Source organism: Cherax quadricarinatus, chromosome 80 (genome assembly GCF_038502225.1).
Source record: "Cherax quadricarinatus isolate ZL_2023a chromosome 80, ASM3850222v1, whole genome shotgun sequence".
NCBI lineage: Eukaryota > Metazoa > Arthropoda > Malacostraca > Decapoda > Parastacidae > Cherax > Cherax quadricarinatus.
Window position 1 is genome coordinate 10,669,080 of NC_091371.1, and position 13,040 is coordinate 10,682,119.

The window sequence follows — 13,040 nt, forward strand, 5'->3', positions numbered from 1 at the left end:
GTATGGATGTGTATTGAGGGTATTGAGTTAGGATGTGTATTGAGGGTATTGAGTTAGGATGTGTATTGAGGGTATTGAGTTAGGATGTGTATTGAGGGTATTGAGTTAGGATGTGTATTGAGGATATTGAGTTAGGATGTGTATTGAGGGTATTGAGTTAGGATGTGTATTGAGGGTATTGAGTTAGGATGTGTATTGAGGGTATTGAGGGTATTGAGTTAGGATGTGTATTGAGGGTATTGAGTTAGGATGTGTATTGAGGGTGTTGAGTTAGGATGTGTATTGAGGGTGTTGAGTTAGGATGTGTATTGAGGGTATTGAGTTAGGATGTGTATTGAGGGTGTTGAGTATGGATGTGTATTGAGGGTATTGAGTTAGGATGTGTATTGAGGGTGTTGAGTATGGATGTGTATTGAGGGTATTGAGTTAGAATGTGTATTGAGGGTATTGAGTTAGGATGTGTATTGAGGGTGTTGAGTTAGGATGTGTATTGAGGGTATTGAGTTAGGATGTGTATTGAGGATATTGAGTTAGGATGTGTATTGAGGGTGTTGAGTATGGATGTGTATTGAGGGTATTGAGTTAGGATGTGTATTGAGGGTATTGAGTTAGGATGTGTATTGAGGGTGTTGAGTTAGGATGTGTATTGAGGGTATTGAGTTAGGATGTGAGGGTATTGAGTATTGAGGGTATTGAGTTAGGATGTGTATTGAGGGTGTTGAGTATGGATGTGTATTGAGGGTATTGAGTTAGGATGTGTATTGAGGGTGTTGAGTTAGGATGTGTATTGAGGGTATTGAGTTAGGATGTGTATTGAGGGTGTTGAGTTAGGATGTGTATTGAGGGTATTGAGTTAGGATGTGTATTGAGGGTATTGAGTTAGGATGTGTATTGAGGGTGTTGAGTATGGATATGTATTGAGGGTATTGCGTTAGGCTGTGTATTGAGGGTATTGAGTTAGGATGTGTATTGAGGGTGTTGAGTTAGGATGTGTATTGAGGGTATTGAGTTAGGATGTGTATTGAGGGTATTGAGTTAGGATGTGTATTGAGGGTATTGAGTTAGGATGTGTATTGAGGGTGTTGAGTTAGGATGTGTATTGAGGAGTACTGAGTTAGGATGTGTATTGAGGGTGTTGAGTTAGGATGTGTATTGAGGAGTACTGAGTTAGGATGTGTATTGAGGGTGTTGAGTTAGGATGTGTATTGAGGGTGTTGAGTTAGGATGTGTATTGAGGGTATTGAGTTAGGATGTGTATTGAGGAGTACTGAGTTAGGATGTGTATTGAGGGTATTGAGTTAGGATGTGTATTGAGGAGTACTGAGTTTGGATGTGTATTGAGGGTATTGAGTTAGGATGTGTATTGAGGAGTACTGAGTTAGGATGTGTATTGAGGGTATTGAGTTAGGATGTGTATTGAGGAGTACTGAGTTAGGATGTGTATTGAGGGTATTGAGTTAGGATGTGTATTGAGGAGTACTGAGTTAGGATGTGTATTGAGGGTACTGAGTTAGGATGTGTATTGAGGGGTATTGAGTTAGGATGTGTATTGAGGAGTACTGAGTTAGGATGTGTATTGAGGGTATTGAGTTAGGATGTGTATTGAGGAGTATTGAGTTAGGATGTGTATTGAGGGGTATTGAGTTAGGATGTGTATTGAGGGGTATTGAGTTAGGATGTGTATTGAGGGTATTGAGTTAGGATGTGTATTGAGGAGTATTGAGTTAGGATGTGTATTGAGGGTATTGAGTTAGGATGTGTATTGAGGAGTATTGAGTTAGGATGTGTATTGAGGGGTATTGAGTTAGGATGTGTATTGAGGGTATTGAGTTAGGATGTGTATTGAGGGGTATTGAGTTAGGATGTGTATTGAGGGGTATTAAGTTAGGATGTGTATTGAGGGTATTGAGTTAGGATGTGTATTGAGGAGTACTGAGTTAGGATGTGTATTGAGGGTACTGAGTTAGGATGTGTATTGAGGGGTATTGAGTTAGGATGTGTATTGAGGAGTACTGAGTTAGGATGTGTATTGAGGGTATTGAGTTAGGATGTGTATTAAGGAGTATTGAGTTAGGATGTGTATTGAGGGGTATTGAGTTAGGATGTGTATTGAGGGGTATTGAGTTAGGATGTGTATTGAGGGTATTGAGTTAGGACGTATATTGAGGAGTATTGAGTTAGGATGTGTATTGAGGGTATTGAGTTAGGATGTGTATTGAGGGGTATTGAGTTAGGATGTGTATTGAGGGTATTGAGTTAGGATGTGTATTGAGGGTATTGAGTTAGGATGTGTATTGAGGATATTGAGTTAGGATGACAGAAATAACTTTACTAGGAACACCAAAACACGTGTTGGGATCACTAGGTATTCCTTCCCTGGGGATACCAGTAATTGGGGCTCTGGTGGCCTGGTGGCTAAAGCTCTCGCTTCACACGGCGAGGGTCTGGGTTCGATTCCCAGCCAGGGTAGAAACATTGGGCGTGTTTCTTTACACCTGTTGTCTATGTTCACCCATCAGTAAAATGGGTACCTGAGTGTTGGTCACATCCTAATGACCTAATTTGCCCGAAATGTTCAGCATAACAAGAGGCTTTCTATGTATACTAGTATGTTAGTGATGTCAGCTAGGCCAGAGTACCTTGCACATGTACTTGTAGTATATAAAGATATTATTATTATTATTATTATTATTATTATTATTATTATTATTATTATTATTATGCACTGTAGAGGAGGCCACGTGTCCCATCTGCTAAATTTATCCTGTGTGGCCTTGTATTGTCAAGGCCAGAAATTATGTCAATATTTGGGGTTTTAATGGGCCACCATTAAGCAACTCATTATGCAGTATGTAAAACAACCACGGGGGCAGTTGAATGATAGCTCTAGGCCTTTCGTGTTATAATCAACACATCATCAGGAACTTGCAATATTGCACAAAAGAGAAGGTCCAAGCAAATACGATCACAGGAAGCGCCTTTGCAAAGGCGCTTCCTGTGATCGTATTGGACCCACTTTTGTGCAATATTGCAAGCTCCTGATGATGTGTTGATTATAACACGAAAGGCCTAGAGCTATCATTCAACTGCCCCCGTGGTTGTCTTCCATCTTGTATCGCTGAGGGGTATTGAGTATGGATGTGTATTGAGGGTATTGAGTTAGGATGTGTATTGAGGGTATTGAGTTAGGATGTGTATTGAGGGTATTGAGTTAGGATGTGTATTGAGGGTATTGAGTTAGGATGTGTATTGAGGATATTGAGTTAGGATGTGTATTGAGGGTATTGAGTTAGGATGTGTATTGAGGGTATTGAGTTAGGATGTGTATTGAGGGTATTGAGTTAGGATGTGTATTGAGGGTATTGAGTTAGGATGTGTATTGAGGGTGTTGAGTTAGGATGTGTATTGAGGGTGTTGAGTTAGGATGTGTATTGAGGGTATTGAGTTAGGATGTGTATTGAGGGTGTTGAGTATGGATGTGTATTGAGGGTATTGAGTTAGGATGTGTATTGAGGGTGTTGAGTATGGATGTGTATTGAGGGTATTGAGTTAGAATGTGTATTGAGGGTATTGAGTTAGGATGTGTATTGAGGGTGTTGAGTTAGGATGTGTATTGAGGGTATTGAGTTAGGATGTGTATTGAGGATATTGAGTTAGGATGTGTATTGAGGGTGTTGAGTATGGATGTGTATTGAGGGTATTGAGTTAGGATGTGTATTGAGGGTATTGAGTTAGGATGTGTATTGAGGGTGTTGAGTTAGGATGTGTATTGAGGGTATTGAGTTAGGATGTGTATTGAGGGTATTGAGTTAGGATGTGTATTGAGGGTGTTGAGTATGGATGTGTATTGAGGGTATTGAGTTAGGATGTGTATTGAGGGTGTTGAGTTAGGATGTGTATTGAGGGTATTGAGTTAGGATGTGTATTGAGGGTGTTGAGTTAGGATGTGTATTGAGGGTATTGAGTTAGGATGTGTATTGAGGGTATTGAGTTAGGATGTGTATTGAGGGTGTTGAGTATGGATATGTATTGAGGGTATTGCGTTAGGCTGTGTATTGAGGGTATTGAGTTAGGATGTGTATTGAGGGTGTTGAGTTAGGATGTGTATTGAGGGTATTGAGTTAGGATGTGTATTGAGGGTATTGAGTTAGGATGTGTATTGAGGGTATTGAGTTAGGATGTGTATTGAGGGTGTTGAGTTAGGATGTGTATTGAGGAGTACTGAGTTAGGATGTGTATTGAGGGTGTTGAGTTAGGATGTGTATTGAGGAGTACTGAGTTAGGATGTGTATTGAGGGTGTTGAGTTAGGATGTGTATTGAGGGTGTTGAGTTAGGATGTGTATTGAGGGTATTGAGTTAGGATGTGTATTGAGGAGTACTGAGTTAGGATGTGTATTGAGGGTATTGAGTTAGGATGTGTATTGAGGAGTACTGAGTTTGGATGTGTATTGAGGGTATTGAGTTAGGATGTGTATTGAGGAGTACTGAGTTAGGATGTGTATTGAGGGTATTGAGTTAGGATGTGTATTGAGGAGTACTGAGTTAGGATGTGTATTGAGGGTATTGAGTTAGGATGTGTATTGAGGAGTACTGAGTTAGGATGTGTATTGAGGGTACTGAGTTAGGATGTGTATTGAGGGGTATTGAGTTAGGATGTGTATTGAGGAGTACTGAGTTAGGATGTGTATTGAGGGTATTGAGTTAGGATGTGTATTGAGGAGTATTGAGTTAGGATGTGTATTGAGGGGTATTGAGTTAGGATGTGTATTGAGGGGTATTGAGTTAGGATGTGTATTGAGGGTATTGAGTTAGGATGTGTATTGAGGAGTATTGAGTTAGGATGTGTATTGAGGGTATTGAGTTAGGATGTGTATTGAGGAGTATTGAGTTAGGATGTGTATTGAGGGGTATTGAGTTAGGATGTGTATTGAGGGTATTGAGTTAGGATGTGTATTGAGGGGTATTGAGTTAGGATGTGTATTGAGGGGTATTAAGTTAGGATGTGTATTGAGGGTATTGAGTTAGGATGTGTATTGAGGAGTACTGAGTTAGGATGTGTATTGAGGGTACTGAGTTAGGATGTGTATTGAGGGGTATTGAGTTAGGATGTGTATTGAGGAGTACTGAGTTAGGATGTGTATTGAGGGTATTGAGTTAGGATGTGTATTAAGGAGTATTGAGTTAGGATGTGTATTGAGGGGTATTGAGTTAGGATGTGTATTGAGGGGTATTGAGTTAGGATGTGTATTGAGGGTATTGAGTTAGGACGTATATTGAGGAGTATTGAGTTAGGATGTGTATTGAGGGTATTGAGTTAGGATGTGTATTGAGGGGTATTGAGTTAGGATGTGTATTGAGGGTATTGAGTTAGGATGTGTATTGAGGGTATTGAGTTAGGATGTGTATTGAGGATATTGAGTTAGGATGACAGAAATAACTTTACTAGGAACACCAAAACACGTGTTGGGATCACTAGGTATTCCTTCCCTGGGGATACCAGTAATTGGGGCTCTGGTGGCCTGGTGGCTAAAGCTCTCGCTTCACACGGCGAGGGTCTGGGTTCGATTCCCAGCCAGGGTAGAAACATTGGGCGTGTTTCTTTACACCTGTTGTCTATGTTCACCCATCAGTAAAATGGGTACCTGAGTGTTGGTCACATCCTAATGACCTAATTTGCCCGAAATGCTCAGCATAACAAGAGGCTTTCTATGTATACTAGTATGTTAGTGATGTCAGCTAGGCCAGTGTACATTGTACATGTACTTGTAGTATAAAAGATATTATTATTATTATTATTATTATTATTATTATTATTATTATTATTATTATTATTATTATTATGCACTGTAGAGGAGGCCACGTGTCCCATCTGCTAAATTTATCCTGTGTGGCCTTGTATTGTCAAGGCCAGAAATTATGTCAATATTTGGGGTTTTAATGGGCCACCATTAAGCAACTCATTATGCAGTATGTAAAACAACCACGGGGGCAGTTGAATGATAGCTCTAGGCCTTTCGTGTTATAATCAACACATCATCAGGAACTTGCAATATTGCACAAAAGAGAAGGTCCAAGCAAATACGATCACAGGAAGCGCCTTTGCAAAGGCGCTTCCTGTGATCGTATTGGACCCACTTTTGTGCAATATTGCAAGCTCCTGATGATGTGTTGATTATAACACGAAAGGCCTAGAGCTATCATTCAACTCCCCCCGTGGTTGTTTTCCATCTTGTATCGCTGAGGGGTATTGAGTTAGGATGTGTATTGAGGGTGTTGAGTTAGGATGTGTATTGAGGGTGTTGAGTTAGGATGTGTATTGAGGGTATTGAGTTAGGATGTGTATTGAGGGTATTGAGTTAGGATGTGTATTGAGGATATTGAGTTAGGATGTGTATTGAGGGTATTGAGTTAGGATGTGTATTGAGGGTATTGAGTTAGGATGTGTATTGAGGGTATTGAGTTAGGATGTGTATTGAGGGTATTGAGTTAGGATGTGTATTGAGGGTGTTGAGTTAGGATGTGTATTGAGGGTGTTGAGTTAGGATGTGTATTGAGGGTATTGAGTTAGGATGTGTATTGAGGGTGTTGAGTATGGATGTGTATTGAGGGTATTGAGTTAGGATGTGTATTGAGGGTGTTGAGTATGGATGTGTATTGAGGGTATTGAGTTAGGATGTGTATTGAGGGTATTGAGTTAGGATGTGTATTGAGGGTGTTGAGTTAGGATGTGTATTGAGGGTATTGAGTTAGGATGTGTATTGAGGGTATTGAGTTAGGATGTGTATTGAGGGTGTTGAGTATGGATGTGTATTGAGGGTGTTGAGTTAGGATGTGTATTGAGGGTATTGAGTTAGGATGTGTATTGAGGGTGTTGAGTTAGGATGTGTATTGAGGGTATTGAGTTAGGATGTGTATTGAGGGTATTGAGTTAGGATGTGTATTGAGGGTGTTGAGTATGGATGTGTATTGAGGGTATTGAGTTAGGATGTGTATTGAGGGTGTTGAGTTAGGATGTGTATTGAGGGTATTGAGTTAGGATGTGTATTGAGGGTGTTGAGTTAGGATGTGTATTGAGGGTATTGAGTTAGGATGTGTATTGAGGGTATTGAGTTAGGATGTGTATTGAGGGTGTTGAGTATGGATGTGTATTGAGGGTATTGAGTTAGGCTGTGTATTGAGGGTATTGAGTTAGGATGTGTATTGAGGGTGTTGAGTTAGGATGTGTATTGAGGGTATTGAGTTAGGATGTGTATTGAGGGTATTGAGTTAGGATGTGTATTGAGGGTATTGAGTTAGGATGTGTATTGAGGGTGTTGAGTTAGGATGTGTATTGAGGAGTACTGAGTTAGGATGTGTATTGAGGGTGTTGAGTTAGGATGTGTATTGAGGAGTACTGAGTTAGGATGTGTATTGAGGGTGTTGAGTTAGGATGTGTATTGAGGGTGTTGAGTTAGGATGTGTATTGAGGGTATTGAGTTAGGATGTGTATTGAGGAGTACTGAGTTAGGATGTGTATTGAGGGTATTGAGTTAGGATGTGTATTGAGGAGTACTGAGTTTGGATGTGTATTGAGGGTATTGAGTTAGGATGTGTATTGAGGAGTACTGAGTTAGGATGTGTATTGAGGGTATTGAGTTAGGATGTGTATTGAGGAGTACTGAGTTAGGATGTGTATTGAGGGTATTGAGTTAGGATGTGTATTGAGGAGTACTGAGTTAGGATGTGTATTGAGGGTACTGAGTTAGGATGTGTATTGAGGGGTATTGAGTTAGGATGTGTATTGAGGAGTACTGAGTTAGGATGTGTATTGAGGGTATTGAGTTAGGATGTGTATTGAGGAGTATTGAGTTAGGATGTGTATTGAGGGGTATTGAGTTAGGATGTGTATTGAGGGGTATTGAGTTAGGATGTGTATTGAGGGTATTGAGTTAGGATGTGTATTGAGGAGTATTGAGTTAGGATGTGTATTGAGGGTATTGAGTTAGGATGTGTATTGAGGAGTATTGAGTTAGGATGTGTATTGAGGGGTATTGAGTTAGGATGTGTATTGAGGGTATTGAGTTAGGATGTGTATTGAGGGGTATTGAGTTAGGATGTGTATTGAGGGGTATTAAGTTAGGATGTGTATTGAGGGTATTGAGTTAGGATGTGTATTGAGGAGTACTGAGTTAGGATGTGTATTGAGGGTACTGAGTTAGGATGTGTATTGAGGGGTATTGAGTTAGGATGTGTATTGAGGAGTACTGAGTTAGGATGTGTATTAAGGAGTATTGAGTTAGGATGTGTATTGAGGGGTATTGAATTAGGATGTGTATTGAGGGGTATTGAGTTAGGATGTGTATTGAGGGTATTGAGTTAGGATATGTATTGAGGATATTGAGTTAGGATGTGTATTGAGGGTATTGAGTTAGGATGTGTATTGAGGGGTATTGAGTTAGGATGTGTATTGAGGGTATTGAGTTAGGATGTGTATTGAGGGTATTGAGTTAGGATGTGTATTGAGGGTATTGAGTTAGGATGTGTATTGAGGGTATTGAGTTAGGATGTGTATTGAGGGTATTGAGTTAGGATGTGTATTGAGGGTATTGAGTTAGGACGTATATTGAGGAGTATTGAGTTAGGATGTGTATTGAGGGTATTGAGTTAGGATGTGTATTGAGGGGTATTGAGTTAGGATGTGTATTGAGGGTATTGAGTTAGGATGTGTATTGAGGGTATTGAGTTAGGATGTGTATTGAGGATATTGAGTTAGGATGTGTATTGAGGAGTATTGAGTTAGGATGTGTATTGAGGGTATTGAGTTAGGATGCGTATTGAGGGGTATTGAGTTAGGATGTGTATTGAGGGTATTGAGTTAGGATGTGTATTGAGGGGTATTGAGTTAGGATGTGTATTGAGGGTATTGAGTTAGGATGTGTATTGAGGAGTATTGAGTTAGGATGTGTATTGAGGGTATTGAGTTAGGATGTGTATTGAGGGGTATTGAGTTAGGATGTGTATTGAGGGTATTGAGTTAGGATGTGTATTGAGGAGTATTGAGTTAGGATGTGTATTGAGGGTATTGAGTTAGGATGTGTATTGAGGAGTATTGAGTTAGGATGTGTATTGAGGGTATTGAGTTAGGATGTGTATTGAGGGTATTGAGTTAGGATGTGTATTGAGGGGTATTGAGTTAGGATGTGTATTGAGGGTATTGAGTTAGGATGTGTATTGAGGGTATTGAGTTAGGATGTGTATTGAGGGGTATTGAGTTAGGATGTGTATTGAGGGTATTGAGTTAGGATATGTATTGAGGGTATTGAGTTAGGATGTGTATTGAGGGTATTGAGTTAGGATGTGTATTGAGGGGTATTGAGTTAGGATGTGTATTGAGGGTATTGAGTTAGGATGTGTATTGAGGGTATTGAGTTAGGATGTGTATTGAGGGGTATTGAGTTAGGATGTGTATTGAGGGGTATTGAGTTAGGATGTGTATTGAGGGGTATTGAGTTAGGATGTGTATTGAGGGGTGTTGGCAGGAATGCGGTGCGTGTGGAGGGGGAGGGTTGTTGGCAGGAATGCGGTGCGTAGGGTTGTTGGCAGGGCGGTGCGTGTGAGGGTTGTTGGCAGGAATGCGGTATGTGGAGGGGAGGGGTGTTGGCAGGAATGCGGTGCGTGTGGGGGGGAGGGTTGTTGGCAGGAATGCGGTGCGTGTGGGGGGGAGGGTTGTTGGCAGGAATGCGGTGCGTGTGGCGGGGAGGGTTGTTGGCAGGAATGCGGTGCGTGTGGGGGGGAGGGGTGTTGACAGGAATGCGGTGCGTGTGGGGGGGAGGGTTGTTGGCAGGAATGAGGTGTGTGTGGGGGGGAGGGGTGTTGACAGGAATGCGGTGCGTGTGGGGGGAGGGGTGTTGACAGGAATGCGGTGCGTGTGGGGGGAGGGTTGTTGGCAGGAATGCGGTGCGTGTGGGGGGGAGGGTTGTTGGTAGCCTGACCTGAGAGACCACGTGACCTGAGAGAGCATGGGACCTGAGAGACACCACGTGGCCTACGAACACTTGAGTATACATATTATGAGGTATACCCCCCTTCCTCACAGTAGCTCACATCTCAGTAGTCACAGAGCAGCTGTCAAGAGTCAAGTGATCCTGCCACACGTATTATACAAGTCCAGGTCACAGATACTTACTGGTACAATCTTAAGTTTCAAGGAGCCATTAAACCACTTATCAGTGCCAGCAGTAGTTGGTGTTGCTGTGGTGGCTTGACAGCCAGTACAGCAACAGCTGGTGTTGCTGTGGTGGCTTGACAGCCAGTACAGCAACAGCTGGTGTTGCTGTGGTGGCTTGACAGCCAGTACAGCAACAGCTGGTGTTGCTGTGGTGGCTTGACAGCCAGTACAGCAACAGCTGGTGTTGCTGTGGTGGCTTGACAGCCAGTACAGCAACAGCTGGTATTGCTGTGGTGGCTTGACAGTACTGGCAGCAACTAGTACCGAGGTGATGGTGTCAGACAACTTTCTAATCTGTTGACTTGCTTGGCTAAGCTGACCTCTTTTTTTTTGTTTGTTTTTATATGTGGGAGAGAGAGAGTGTAAAGGTGGTGTGCTGCTTCTGTTACTCCTTCACGGTAGTGTATTTTCCTCATGCACAGTTGTTTGGGTTTGAGAAAAAACTTTCCTAGTATGGGCTGGTAGACCTCCTGCAGTGTTCCTCCTTTATATTCTTATCAGTTTCAAGTCTGAGTCCGAGTACTGAATAACAGTGGTATAACCTTTGACATTCTCGGTCAACGACCTCAACCTTTATCAAATTCCCTAACGTTCTGTACTCAAAACATTTTTTTTTCCAACAAACTCAGTACACTTTACGATTTTTTTGTGTAAATCATTACAATACGATCAGTATTGAAAAGGGCCTCTGACTTGAGCCGAAATATACACGTATATTTTTACCTGTTGTTTCGGTTTATCAGTTACAGTGATGTCTCATATTTCATCCTTGTTCACGGTACTTTTAGTAAAGTACAATGTTCTATATACTACAGTAATTTAATACCGTCAGTATGCGCAGCACATGTTATAACTCAGTCATTTTCAGGAGCACAAGTTCCTGCTTAAGGCGCGTGATGGCCTGGAAGACTTTAACTATCTTACAGAAACCTTGAAATTCAGATTGTGTTTGCCATGAATGATCTATTCCGTGCTTTCGTTGTAGTTTGCCTCGTGCTGCTGTTACATACCTGTGTATACCTGGAGAGTGTCCCAGGATCAGCGCCCCCGCTGCTTGGTCCTTGACCACAGCGAGGTCATCCACACAAGCATCCGTCTCTCAGTTCTCCATGTATACCACAGATACATATCTACCACTGCTCTGAGGCACCATACTTGAAGGTGCTTGTGGTGCTGCGGTCACACCACACCTACCACAGCAATGATAAACGTGGCACCTGACTCCAACCTGAGTTGTGGAATTACATCAGGAAACAAAAAATCAAATATCTTGTGTAATATTGTGTATTTGGAGATGACGTGTAAGTCAACATAACACCTCAGACAATGACCAACAGCTCCACCGAGTCATTAAATGATTAACATGAGAGGCAGAGAACAATTTCCTTCGCGTTATCCTGACGAGCAATGTAAATAAGACGCCTCTTATCATGAGTGAGGTCTGTTGTTAAGCACGCGAGGACTGTTGCAGCATCTCTACAGATTCTCGCGATGTTGCAGCCTCTCTACAGATTCTCGCATTGTTGCAGCATCTTTACAGATTCTCGAGATGTTGCAGCCTCTCTACAGATTCTCGCATTGTTGCAGCATCTTTACAGATTCTCGAGATGTTGCAGCATCTTTACAGATTCTCGCATTGTTGCAGCATCTTTACAGATTCTCGAGATGTTGCAGCATCTTTACAGATTCTCGCAATGTTGCAGCATCTTTACAGATTCTCGAGATGTTGCAGCATCTTTACAGATTCTCGCAATGTTGCAGCATCTTTACAGATTCTCGAGATGTTGCAGCATCTTTACAGATTCTCGCATTGTTGCAGCATCTTTACAGATCGCAATGTTGCAGCATCTTTACAGATTCTCGCAATGTTGCATCTTTACAGATTCTCGCATTGTTGCAGCATCTTTACAGATTCTCGCATTGTTGCAGCATCTTTACAGATTCTCGAGATGTTGCAGCATCTTTACAGATTCTCGAGATGTTGCAGCATCTTTACAGATTCTCGCAATGTTGCAGCATCTTTACAGATTCTCGAGATGTTGCAGCATCTTTACAGATTCTCGCAATGTTGCAGCATCTTTACAGATTCTCGAGATGTTGCAGCATCTTTACAGATTCTCGAGATGTTGCAGCATCTTTACAGATTCTCGAGATGTTGCAGCATCTTTACAGATTACTTCTCACGTTTCACCTTGCTCTCCTGCAACAATTTAATGTATTCTAAGCCTCGAATTTCATCGACAGAATAAGCTTTAACCGGGAAAACGTTTCCCTACTCACGAGCGAAACCTCGTCTCATTAAAATCCTGTTATGCAACGTCTTTTGTTCACTGTTGTTGACATTTATACCCACGAAAATTTTCCTTCGGCTTTTATCTTTGTTCTTATTTCAAAACAAAAAGTCATCGCTAGGCGCAGCCAGTCGCCAATATTTATCACCTCGGATTTCCTGAGATATATAACCATCTTCAGATCTTTGTAGATAATAAATCGCACTGGAATCTCAGTTTAAAGTTGTCTTGTGTGCTGTACTCTTGTTCCTGCTTATCCATAAATAGGTCGTAGCCTCTTAAAGGTAATATTGTTGTGTTTAAATAGGCCAGAGAATTGTTCTTGTGTTGAGATCTTTCAGTACCTCAGGGATCAGGAAAGAGGACTAGTGTTTCCCGACGCGGGTCTTAGTTATATGATGACCCGTAGCTGGAGCTTTTGGTCGTCTGACCGAGGCCTTCCGCTGGCTTATCGGTCCACTCCTTTAAAAATCAAGGTTAAACTTTATTTTCAGGGATCAGCTGACGTAAACAGCTGGTCCTGGTGGCACTCTCTCTCTCT

General features: G+C 41.5%; 1 protein-coding gene across 1 annotated transcript in view; it reads left to right on the forward strand.

Annotated features, from left to right (window-relative positions):
• LOC128702390 (acetyl-coenzyme A synthetase 2-like, mitochondrial) overlaps positions 1-13,040 on the forward strand; it is a 60,341-nt gene that overhangs the window by 17,673 nt on the left and 29,628 nt on the right. The gene's annotated exons all lie outside the window — the stretch shown is intronic.